Here is a 13,081-nt window from a genome sequence, read left to right on the forward strand (position 1 = left end):
CGAGTAAAATGATGCCCAACATGTCACGCTTAAAAATTGCGCCCGCTCGTGGCATGGCGTCAAACTTTTACCCTTGAAAATCTCGATAGGCGATGTTTAAAAAATTCTAGAGATTGCATTTTTTGAGCTACAGAGTAGCTCTAGGGCTATAATTATTGCTCTCGCTCTAACGATCGCGGTGATACCTCACTTGTGTGATTTGAACACCGTTTTCATATGCGGGCGCTACTCGCGTATGCGTTCGCTTCTGCGCACGAGCTCGTCGGGACGGGGCGCTTTAAAAAAAAAATTTTTTGTTTTCTTATTTATTTTTATTTATTTTATTATTTTTTACACTGAAAAAAATATAATAATAATTTGATCACTTTTATTCCTATTACAAGGAATGTAAACATCCCTTGTAATAGAAAAAAGCATGACAGGTCCTCTTAAATATGAGATCTGGGGTCAAAAAGACCTCAGATCTCATATTTGGGCTTAAATGCAAAAAATAAAAATAAAATAAAAAATGTCATTTTTTCAAATGACCAAAAAAAAAATTTATCTCTTTAAGAGGCTGGGCGGGACTGACGTTTTGACGTCACTTTCGCCCAGCCGAGCTATGGGGACGGGCGAAGGAGATTTTTCCTTCAGTCTCGTCCCCGCTCACCAGCCGACAGCATCCGATCGCCTCAGCCGCTACCGACGGCTCCGGTAAGAGGCGGAGGGCGCGGGAGAGCGGCGGGAGGGGGGGGCCCCTCTCCCGCCACCGATAACGGCGATCTTGCGGTGAATCCGCCGCGGAGACCGCCATTATCGGATTCCAGACCGCGCACACTAAAGATTGATACCTCGATTGTGACAGCAGCTGCTGCCGTTACCGAGATATCAATCTTTAAAAATAGGACGTACATCGTCGTGCGCAGGTCTGGAAGTGGTTAAATTAGCCACACATTGGGGCAGATCCACGTACATTTAGATAGGCGCAGCGTATCAGAGATACGCTACGCCGCTGTAACTTACTTTTGAATTCTTTGAATCCACAAAGAATTCGCGCCGTAAGTTACGGTGGCGTAGTGTATCTCTCGGCGCGTAATTCAAATCGGCGGATAGGGGGCGTGATTCATTTAAATGAAGCGCGTCCCCGCGCCAAATGAACTGCGCATGCTCCGTTTCTAAATTTCCCGCCGTGCATTGCGCGAAATGACGTTGCAGCGACGTCATTTTTTTTAACTTAGACGTGAATTACGTCCATCCCTATTCACGGACGACTTACGCAAAAAAAAAAAATTCAAATTTCGACGCGGGAACGACGGCCATACTTAACATGGCAAGTCTATCTATATGCCGCAAAATAGCAGCTTTAACTATACGCCGGAAAAAGCCGACTAGAGACGACGTAAGAGAATGCTACGGCCGCGAGTAGGTTCGTGGAATTTTCGGAAAAAGCTAATTAGCATACCCGAGGCGGAAAACAACGCAAACTCCACCCAGCGGACGCCGAAGTATTGCATCTACGAAGCCGTACGCCTGTTGGATCAAACCCAGATGCCGTCGTATCTTGGTTTGAGGATTCAAACTAAAGATACGACGCAGGAAATTTGAAAGTACGCCGGCGTATCAGTAGATACGCCGGCGTACTCTCTCACTGGATCTAGCCCATTGAGTAGAAAAGTATGTTCCTCATCAGCAAACTGCAGAGATGGATCCTCTGCTGAGTGAGGCGTATAGTTCTTCACTCACCAAAGCACATGGTCCCCACTGATTGGAGAGCTCTAGCTCTGATGAGGCAATGCACATGTTCGACCTCTGCGGAGAGACTACTGCTTCTATAAAGAGAGTTAGTGTTCCTCTCTGCAGAATACTGGTAAGTAAATTAGCCTAAGAACCTGTGTAATTCATATGTGTTCAGGTTTAGAGGGATGAGGTGGCAACCCTACTGGCCATACATTATACAATTTTCCCTCAGATCAGAGGTGTCAAACCTAATTTCATCATGCATTATGGTTGCACTCAAAGGGCCAGTTGTATCTGTAAGACTAGATGTCTTAGAGCACCCCACCCCCCCTTAAACCAGATGTCAAGGGCCACCCCACCATCAGAAGACAAGAATCCCCCACCGTCCCGCATATCAAATGTGCTGCTGCCGAGAAGAAGTGGGGGGCGGAGCTGGAAAGGCCGAGACAAGGGGGTGCTGTGGCTGCACAGAGAGGTACAGGGTCTGTGTAAGGAATTCTGTCCTCCTCTCTGCTGCTGACTGTTGAGACAGGGTTTTGTCAGAGACAAGAGGATCTGGAGGACGAGTTCTGTCCTCCTCTCTGCTGCCGACTGCTGAGACAAGGTAGGGGCGGAGAACAGGGAGGTGCCGCAGCTGCAGGAGAGTTTGAGGGCCACATGAGATGGTCTGGATTCAGCCAACAGGCCTTGTGTTTGACACATGTGTCTTGGATTTACCAAAACCATATAATAGGAGGTCAAACATAAACACTTTAAATTTGTATGCAATCAGGCAGGCCCTTGGTTGAAGGTAAATCTAAGGCTACTTTCACACTGGGGCGCTATAGCGCTAAAAATAGTACGTGCAAAGCACCCTGAAAGAGCCTCTCCTTTCACTCCAGTGTGAAAGCCCGAGGGCTTTCACACTGGAGTGGTGCGCTGGCAGGACGCTCTAAAATGTCCTGCCAGCCACATCTTTGAGGCGCTGTAGGAGCGGTGTAAACACCGCTCCTAAAGCGCCCCTGCCCATTAAAATCAATGGGCAGCGCCGCCGAACCGCCGCTGCAGTGGCGCTTTGCGGGCGGTTTTGACTCTTTTTTGGCCGCTAACAGGGGTTAAAAGCGCCCCGCTAGCGGCCGAATAGTGCCGCAAAAACTTTGGCGCAACGTCCCAGTGTGAAAGCAGCCTTAGGCTGTGACTGCTTTCTAAAGAAAACATCTGCTATGGCCAAATGCCAGTACTCTGAACAGGCAAAGCATTGACAGATTCTGTCTGCTCCTCCTGACTCACACAGATTCCTACTGGCCAAAAAGGCCTGCATGACAGTTAGACCCTGAGGCGCTTTTCAGGTGCTTTCACCCTAAAAAACCTTGAAGAGCTCATGAAAATGAATGCTTTCACACTGGGGCAGTGCGCTGACAGGGCGGTGAAAAAACACCCCTCTCCAGTCAAATGAATGGAAAGCTCTTCAAAAGCACCTGTTTTGGCTGCTTTCACACTGAGGCGCTTTATCACTAAAAATAGCGCTTTCACACTGGAGTGGTGCACTGGCAGGAAGGTAAAAAATGTCCTGCTAGCCGCAGCTTTGAGGTGCTGTAGGAGCGGTGAATACACCCTGAAATCAATGGGCACTGCAGCACCGCTTTGTGGGCGGCTTTAACCCTTTTCTCGGTCGCTAGCGTGGGTTAAAAGCACCCCGCTGGTGGCCTAATAGTGCCGCAAAAACTATGGTAAAGTGCTGGTAAAAATAGCGGTGCTTTACCACCAATGCCCCTACCGCCCCAGTGTGAAAGTAGCCTTACAAGCGCCTCAGTGTGAAAGGGGCCTTATGGTCCAAAAGGAAAATAAGGAATGGAAATGTCAGAGCTATGCCAGAACGGCAAGCATTTTGGCACTGGCAGATTTTAGTGACAGCACACCCAAAGCTCTATCTACTGCCTTTATTGATAATCTTTGCATTCCTATGAGTCACAAGGCATAGCAGGTACACGCGTCAACACACCGAAGCTTCCAAACAATGGCAGGAAAACGTGATCTATTTACTGATATTGTCTGAGTAATCCATAATTACAGCTGCTCACAGCCACAGTGCATTTGCAACAATGTTTTATTAGTGTTGTCATGCAATCCACGACATCATCAAATACTTCAGACTAGTGCTTCAAGAAAATAAACAACTGAGCAGAATAATGACTAAATAAATACAAGAGGTTTTTCTGAGATCACCATTCGGTATGCAATTTGTTTGTTTTTTTGTACGCAGTTTTAGGCTTGCATTTACACCAGAGCAGAGCACTTTCCTGGTGATTTAGAAGCGTATACTACCGGTGTTTTACAAGGTTTTTTGCATGTGGATCAAACTTCAGGCTTTTTTTTTCCTGGGCTGGGCAATGGGGAGCAGTTCTACAGAAGTACAGGCACGTCTATTGAAGTCTATGTGGCCAAAAATGGCAGACTACGCAAAAAAAAAAAAAGCTCATACTATTAGAGCATATGGCATACAGCAGGGGTGTCAAACTCAATTTCATTGTGGGCCGCTTTGGTGCCATAATTGTCCCTAAAGCGATTGTTAACCCTAGAAAAAAATAATTATTCTGTTCCCTTAAAGCAGAGTTCCTACAAAAAAAAATATTAAAAGTCAGCAACTACAAATACTGCAGCTGCTGAGTGTCTCTTTTAATTTGAAAAGGACACATTGGGGTGGGGGCAAGAATGCTCACCGAATGTGACAGGGGATATAAATCCTGCCATGAGTCTGGAATGTGTACACCCACAGCCACTACAGCTAAAGGGGGAGCAGTTGAGGAGCCGCAGCCCAACCACAAGGTTTTACCACCTCCGACCACTATTGCAGTGCCGGCCCAAGACATTGTGCTGCCTGGTACCAAGAATAAAATGCTGCCCCCCCCCCCCGAAAAAAAATCACGCCCACCAAAATGCCCCCACATCCTTTATTTGATATCATTAAAACTAAAGAGGGCCTGTCATGGCTCTATACATGTATAGGAGTATAAAGAGGACCTGTCATGGCATTATACGTGTATATAGAAGTATAATGAGGACCTGTCATGGCTCTATACATGTATGTAGGAGTATAAAGAGGACCTGTCATGGCTATATCATAGTGATTAGGAACATAGATCTCTCTCCTCCTCCAGTCAGTCCCACCCCCCAGTTAGAAACACCTCCCAGGGAACACATTTAACCCCTTCCCTGACAGTGACATTTACACATTAATCGGTGCATTTTAATAGCACAGATGGCTGTATAAATGTGAATGGTCCCAAAAATGTGTCAAAAGTGTCTGACCTGTCCACCGCAATGTCGCAGTCTCGCAAAAAAAAAACAGATCAGGCAGGGCCGGTGCTAGGCAATTTGGCGCCCTAGGCAAGACCAGCTACGTGCGTCCCCCCCAAAAAAAAATGGCCCTGCGTCCATCATATGTGATGTGCACCAGTAAATTTAAGGGGGTGGGGTGGTATGAAGATTACAGGGGGTGGTAGGAAGATGACAGGGGTGGGTGGTAGGAAGCTGACAGGGGTGGGTGGTAGGAAGCTTGCAAGGGTGGGTGGTAGGCAGCTGACAGGGAGGATGGAGATGACAGGGGTGGGTGGTAGGAAGCTGACAGGGTAGGGTGGTAGGAAGATGACAGGGGTGGGTGGCAGGAAGAAGACAGGGAGGATGGAGATGACAGGGGTGGGTGGTAGGAAGCCGACAGTGGTGGGTGGTAGGAAGCTGACAGGGAGGATGGAGATGACAGGGGTGGGTGGTAGGAAGCTGACAGGGAGGATGGAGATGACAGGGGTGGGTGGTAGGAAGCTGACAGGGGTGGGTGGTAGGAAGCTGACAGGGAGGATGGAGATGACAGGGGTGGATGGTAGGAAGCTGACAGGGAGGATGGAGATGACAGGGGTGGGTGGTAGGAAGCTGACAGGGAGGATGGAGATGACAGGGGTGGGTGGTAGGAAGCTGACAGGGAGGATAGAGATGACAGGGGTGGGTGGCAGGAAGAAGACAGGGAGGATGGAGATGACAGGGGTGGGTGGTAGGAAGCTGACAGGGAGGATGGAGATGACAGGGGTGGGTGGTAGGAAGCTGACAGGGAGGATGGAGATGACAGGGGGTGATAAAATGTATGACAGGCCTCAGAGGTAGGGTGGTGGGATCATCATGCTCCTCGTCATCCCCCTGTTCCTGGCATCCCACTGGGATGCCAGGAACAGGGGGATGACGAGGAGCATGATGATAACAGGAGACAGTAGGTGGCATCACAGCATTATGGCTGTGTGTGAGGTCATCACAAGCAGCTGGTAGCAGGGATGTTCGAGCGCCCTTGTTCAGGGAGTGAAATCGGATGCTGTCAGTGTCGGGCAGTGGACCACATCATGCACAGTACCTGGCCGATGATCGCGCTGCTCTGGCAGGTCTTCTACACTATGGCCGGCGTCCATCCTGGATGAGGTCAAGGAGCTGCTCAGCATTATCCGCGCTCTGCACATGGTACAGTTGGTAGGAGATTCGCAGAGCGCGGGAGAAGGGGAGGAGCCAGGGGAGGGGAGCACACCACCTACTGACCAAACAATTGGATGATCGAGGTTGCGACAACCTCCCAGCGCCGCCTCGTCTTCCTCCACAGGACTGCGCGGCGGCAAGGATTACAATTATGTCACACATTAAATGCAGGGGGAGTGGATCGGGCGGAACAGCATGGCCGGCGGGCGGCAACTTACCGCTCCCCTGAAAGTGCCGCCTGGTACCCATGGTACCACTCGGTCCCATTATGGGGTCGGCTCTGCACTATTGTGACCAAGTGCTTCTGCAGGGCTTGCAACTGCCTGAGCGTGACCTATTTATTGGGCCGAGCTGCAACTGCACTGCATCCGTATGGGGTTGCATTGCATCAGAGTGGCATTTAGGGGGTTAAAACAGATGGTGAAGTTAAATGCTCCTGAAAATATGCACATGGCTTGCTTTTCAGAGGAGCGGCAGTGCTTGTCGCTAGTGTAAATGAGCCTTAACCACTTAAAGGCGTTGTAAAGGTAAATGTTTTTTCACCTTCATGCATCCTATGCATGAAGAGGTGAAAAAACATCCGATGGTACCGCCCCCCGAACCCCCGTTTTACTTACCTGACCCCTAGAAAGTCCCGCGCGTGTCCATGTGATGGTCTTCGGATCCCAGCCTGGCCGTTGATTGGCTAGGCTGGATGGATTGATAGCAGCGCAGCCATTGGCTGGCGCTGCTGTCAATCACAGCGGATTTTTTTCTAACACCCTAGAGCAGGGAACCTCAAACTACGGTACTCCAGCTGTTGTAGAACTACACATCCCATGAGGCATTGTAACACACTGACATTCACAGACATGACTAGACATGATGGGAATTGTAGTTCCTGAACACCTGGGCAGACCCATACCCTAGAGCAGACCTGGGCAAACTACGGCCTGGCGGACCTTTTAATCCGGCCCCCCCCGCCGCCGCCGCTGCCACGTTAATCACCGCGGCGGGGAACAATACAGACAGCGTTCATTGAACAGCTGTTTTCCCCGCTGCGCATAGACACTCCCCCTTGGACGGAACTGTCCAATCGCGAGCAAGGGGGAGTGTCTATGTGACTCCCCCTTGCTCGCGATTGGACGGATCTGTCCAATCACGAGCAAGGGGGAGTGTCTATGTGACTCCCCCTTGCTTGCGATTGGATGGATCTGTCCAATCGCGAGCAAGGGGGAGTCACATAGACACTCCCCCTTGCTCGCGATTGGACAGATCCGTCCAAGGGGGAGTGTCTATGCGCAGCGGGGAAAACAGCTGTTCAAACGAACGCTGTCTGTAATGTTCCCCGCTGCGGTGATAACAGTAGGCAGGGGCGGGAGGGGTCACTGTGCCCATCACACGCAGCCACTGTGCTAACACATGCAGCCACTTGTGCCAACACACGCAGCCACTGTGCCACCATAAATTGTCGACACTGTGCCAATCACACGCAGCCACTGTGCAATCAATTGTTGCCACTGTTCCCAAACGCAGCCACTGTGCCAATCACATGCAGCCACTGTGCCAATCACACGCAGCCACTGTGCCAATCACATGCAGCCACTGTGCCCATCAAACGCAGCCACTGTGCCAATCACACGCAGCCACTGTGCCAATCACATGCAGCCACTGTGCCCATCAAACGCAGCCACTGTGCAATCAATTGTCACCACTGTTCCCAAACGCAGCCACTGTGCCAATCACACGCAGCCACTGTGCCAATCACACGCAGCCACTGTGCCCATCAAATGCAGCCACTGTGCCCATCAAATGCAGCCACTGTGCAATCAATTGTCACCACTGTTCCCAAACGCAGCCACTGTGCCAATCACACGCAGCCACTGTGCCAATCACACGCAGCCACTGTGCCAATCACACGCAGCCACTGTGCCCATCAAATGCAGCCACTGTGCCCATCAAATGCAGCCACTGTGCCCATCAAACGCAGCCACTGTGCCAATCACACGCAGCCACTGTGCCAATAACACGCAGCCACTCTGCCCATCAAACGCAGCCACTGTGCCAATCACACGCAGCCACTGTACCCATCAAATGCAGCTACTGTGCCATCACATGCAGCCACTGTGCCAACACACGCAGTCACTGTGCCATCAATTGTTGCCACTGTGCCCATCACACGCAGCCACTGTGCCATCACACGCAGCCACTGTGCCATCACATGCAGCCACTGTTTAATCAATTGTTATTGATTAAACAGTGGCTGCCTGTCCCCAGCCTCTGTCCCCCTCCTGTGTCATGTCCCCAGCGTCTGTCCCCCTCCTGTGTCATGTCCCCAGCCTCTGTCCCCCTCCTGTGTCATGTCCCCAGCGTCTGTCCCCCTCCTGTGTCATGTCCCCAGCCTCTGTCCCCCTCCTGTGTCATGTCCCCAGCCTCTGTCCCCCTCCTGTGTCATGTCCCCAGCCTCTGTCCCCCTCCTGTGTCATGTCCCCAGCCTCTGTCCCCCTCCTGTGTCATGTCCCCAGCCTCTGTCCCCCTCCTGTGTCATGTCCCCAGCCTCTGTCCCCCTCCTGTGTCATGTCCCCAGCCTCTGTCCCCCTCCTGTGTCATGTCCCCAACCTCTGTCCCCCTCCTGTGTCATGTCCCCAGCCTCTGTCCCCCTCCTGTATCATGTCCCCAGCCTCTGTCCCCCTCTTGTGCCATGTCCCCAGCCTCTGTCCCCCTCCTGTGCCATGTCCCCAGCCTCTGTCCCCCTCCTGTGCCATGTCCCCAGCCTCTGTCCCCCTCCTGTGCCATGTCCCCAGCCTCTGTCCCCCTCCTGTGCCATGTCCCCAGCCTCTGTCCCCCTCCTGTGCCATGTCTATAACAAGTACTCGTACCAGTTGTCCAACAATGATATTTACTGCTTTTTATAAAGAAATACAATTGATTTTATGCAGTATTGAGTTTAGCCTTTTGGCCCGGCCCTCCAAAATATTTTTAGTTTCTCATGTGGCCCCATCGAAAAAATAATTGCCCACCCCTGCCCTAGAGAATAAAATGGCGGTCATTGCAATACTTTTTGTCACACCGTATTTGCGCAGCGGTCTTACAAGCGCACTTTTTTTGGAAAAAAATCACTTTTTTGAATTAAAAAATAAGACAACAGAAAAGTCAGCCCAATTTTTTTTATATATTGTGAAAGATAATGTTACGCCGAGTAAAATGATACCCAACATGTCACGCTTCAAAATTGCGCCCGCTCGTGGAATGCCGTCAAACTTTTACCCTTAAAAATCTCCATAGGCGACGTTTAAAAAATTCTATAGGTTGCATCTTTTGAGCTACAGAGGAGGTCTAAGGCTAGAATTATTGCTCTCGCTCTAACGATCGCGGTGATACCTCCCTTGTGTGGTTTGAACATCGTTTTCATATGTGGGCGCTACTCACGTATGCGTTCGCTTCTGCGCGCAAGCTTGTCGGGACGGGCTCTTTAAAAAAAAAATGTTTTTGTTTTTTTATTTATTTTTATTAATTTATTAATTTTTACACTGAAAAAAATAAATAAAAAATGGATCACATTTATTCCTATTACAAGGAATGTAGAAAAAAGCATGACAGGTCCTCTTAAATATGAGATCTGCTATGCTATGGGGACAGGTGGGGGCCATCTTGCCCTCACTCGTAAACCCAGCCGAGCAGGGGACAGGGCCCTCTCCCGTCGCCGATAACGGTGATCTCGCGGCGAATCCGCCGCGGAGACCACCATTATCGTTTACAGGACCGCTCAAGGAAAAGATGGATATCTCGGTTGTGGCAGCAGCTGCTGCCGTTACCGAGATATCCATCTTTAAAAACAGGACGTATATAGTCGTGAGCGTGTCCTCAAGTGGGTAAAGTGGATGTAAACCCACTCTCATCCTTTCTAAACTACTGCCATAGTGCTGATTTATAAGGATATAGATACCTCCTGCATGTATCCTTACCTGTCAAATGTTTCCCCTCTGTCTGTTATAAAAACTGAAAAACTGCAGATTCTGTGGGTGGATCTGTTGTCTGGAGCTCTGTGGGTGGAGTCGTGATGTCAGTAGACTCCCCGCCCTCCTCTACACTCCCCTTGTCATCATGCTCCGGTAGGTACCCACGTGGTGGGTGCACGTGGGTAGGCACCCACCACGTGGGTACCTGCCGGAGCATGATGGGACGGTGATGCCTATATAAATGGGATGCAAGGCGCGCTTCCATCATTACAGCGACAACAGGCGACGAGTCAACATCGGAAGAGGGGAGAAGAACAGAAGACCCTGACGTCACAGAAGACCGCGCCGGCTGCCTGTTTGAAATCGAGCTAACACACAAACATAGCAGGCAGCCAGCGCTGAAGAAGAAGGCACCGGACATCTGCACAAGAACCGGGGTTCGCCGAGTCAACAGCGGAAGAGGGGAGAAGATGGAAGAAGCCCCCCGGAGTCCGGAGAAGCCCCCCCCGGAGAGCGGAGAAGACCCCCGGAGAGTGGAAGACCCCCGGAGAGCGGAAGAAGAAGCCCCCCCTGCTAATTGAGCTAATAACGAAGACAGGGGGGGCATCCGGAGCAGAATAATAAAATATTTTAAAAAGCCTTGTGTTGTGTGTTTACTAACTAACTTTTTGCCTACAGGTGAATGGATAGGGGTACGATGTACCCCATATCCATTCACTTAGGGTGGGGGGCCGGTATCTGTGGGCCCCCTTATTTGAGGGGACTCCCAGATTCCGATAAGCCCCCGCCCGCAGACCCCGACAACCAATGGCAAGGGTTGTCGGGAAGAGGTCCTGTCCTCATCAACATGGGGACAGGGTGCTCTGAGGTGGGGGGGCCCGTAGTGCGCCCCCCTGCCCCAGAGCACCCAACCCCCCCATGTTGAGGGCATGCAGCCTGGCACGGCTCAGGAGGGGGGGGCCGCTCGCTCGTCCCCACTCCCTTCCTGACCGGCCGGGTAGCGTGCTTTGGATACGGGTCTGGTATGGATTGTAGGGGGACCCCCTACGTCGATTTTTCGGCGTAGGGGGGTCTCCTTACAACCCATACCAGACCTAAGGGCCTGGTATGCTCCTGGGGGGGGAACCCATGCCGGTTTTTTATTTGAAAATTGGCATGGAGTTCTCCCTCAGGAATGCATGCCGAGCGACGCTGTCATTTTTTTTTTTTTTTCCCGACGCAACTTTTTTAAGCCGTCGCGATCCTCAAAACTCGGCGTAACGTAAATTCGCGCATGCGCAGTACGGCCGGCGCGGGAGCGCGCCTCATTTAAATGGGACTCGCCCCATTTGAATAGGAACGCCTTGCGCCGGCGGAATTTTAGTTACACAGCCTGAAATTTCTAGATAAGTGCTTTGTGGATCGGGCACTTAGGTAGAAACTTTAAGGCAGTGTAACTTAAATGGGATTTTTTAAGTTACGCCAGGTTTTTGTGGATCTGGCCCATTGTTTTTTTTTCAAAATTTACACTATGGGCCAGATCCACAAAAGAGATACGACGGAGTAACTGCTGTTACTGCATCGTATCCCTTGTCCTAACTTTGGAACTGATCCACAGAAGCAGTTTTCCAAAGTTAGGCAGAAGATCCGGCATGTGTAATTGAATTACACTGCCGAATCTTAGGATGCAGTACCGCATCCGCCGCTGGGGGAATTTCGAGTCGAAATGCCGTTTCTAGTATGCAAATTAGCACTTAAGGCGATCTACAAAGCTTTCCAGCTTCGTTTTTTCGCCGTAAGTTTTAGTTTGCAAGTGTAAAACTAGGGCTGGTGTTACAAAGTGTAAACTAGTCACACCATGTAAAAGCCCATTCCAGCGACAGCATTTGGTATGCATTCCCGAGGGAGAACTCCACGGCAATTTATAAAAACAAAACCGGCATGGGTTCCCCCCCAGGAGCATACCAGGCCCTTAGGTCTGGTATGGGTTGTAAGGAGACCCCCCTACGCCGAAAAATCGACGTAGGGGGTCCCCCTACAATCCATACCAGACCCGTATCCAAAGCACGCTACCCGGCCAGTCAGGAAAGGAGTGGGGACGAGCGAGCGTCCCCCCCCCTCCTGAGCCGTGCCAGGCCGCATGCCCTCAACATGGGGGGGTTGGGTGCTCTGGGGCAGGGGGGCGCACTGCGGGCCCCCCCACCTCAGAGCACCCTGTCCCCATGTTGATGAGGACAGGACCTCTTCCCGACAACCCTTGCCGTTGGTTGTCGGGGTCTGCGGGCGGGGGCTTATCGGAATCTGGGAGTCCCCTCAAATAAGGGGGCCCACAGATACCGGCCCCCCACCCTAAGTGAATGGATATGGGGTACATCATACCCCTACCCATTCACCTGGAGGTAAAAAGTAAAAGTTAGTAAACACACAACACAAGGGTTTTTAAAATAATTTATTATTCTGCTCCGGATGCCCCCCCTGTCTTCTTTATTAGCTCAATTACCAGGGGGGGCTTCTTCTTCCACTCTCCGGGGGTCTTCTTCCACTCTCCGGGGGGGGTTTCTTCTTCCGCTCTCCGGGGGGGGGGCTTCTCCGCTCTCCGGGGGTCTTCTTCTATCTTCTCCCCTCTTCCGCTGTTGACTCGGCGAACCCCGGTTCTTCTCCAGCTGTCCGGTGCCTTCTTCTTCAGCGCTGGCTGCCTGCTATCTTTGTGTGTTAGCTCAATTTCTAACAGGCAGCCGGCGCGGTCTTCTGTGACGTCAGGGTCTTCTCTTCTGTTCTTCTCCCCTCTTCCGATGTTGCCTCGTCGCCTCTTGTCGCTGTAATGATGGAAGCGCGCCTTGCATCCCATTTATATAGGCATCACCGTCCCATCATGCTCCGGCAGGTACCCACGTGGTGGGTGCCTACCCACGTGCACCCACCACGTGGGTACCTGCCGGAGCATGATGGGACGGTGA

This window comes from Rana temporaria, chromosome 2, assembly GCF_905171775.1.
Source record: "Rana temporaria chromosome 2, aRanTem1.1, whole genome shotgun sequence".
NCBI lineage: Eukaryota > Metazoa > Chordata > Amphibia > Anura > Ranidae > Rana > Rana temporaria.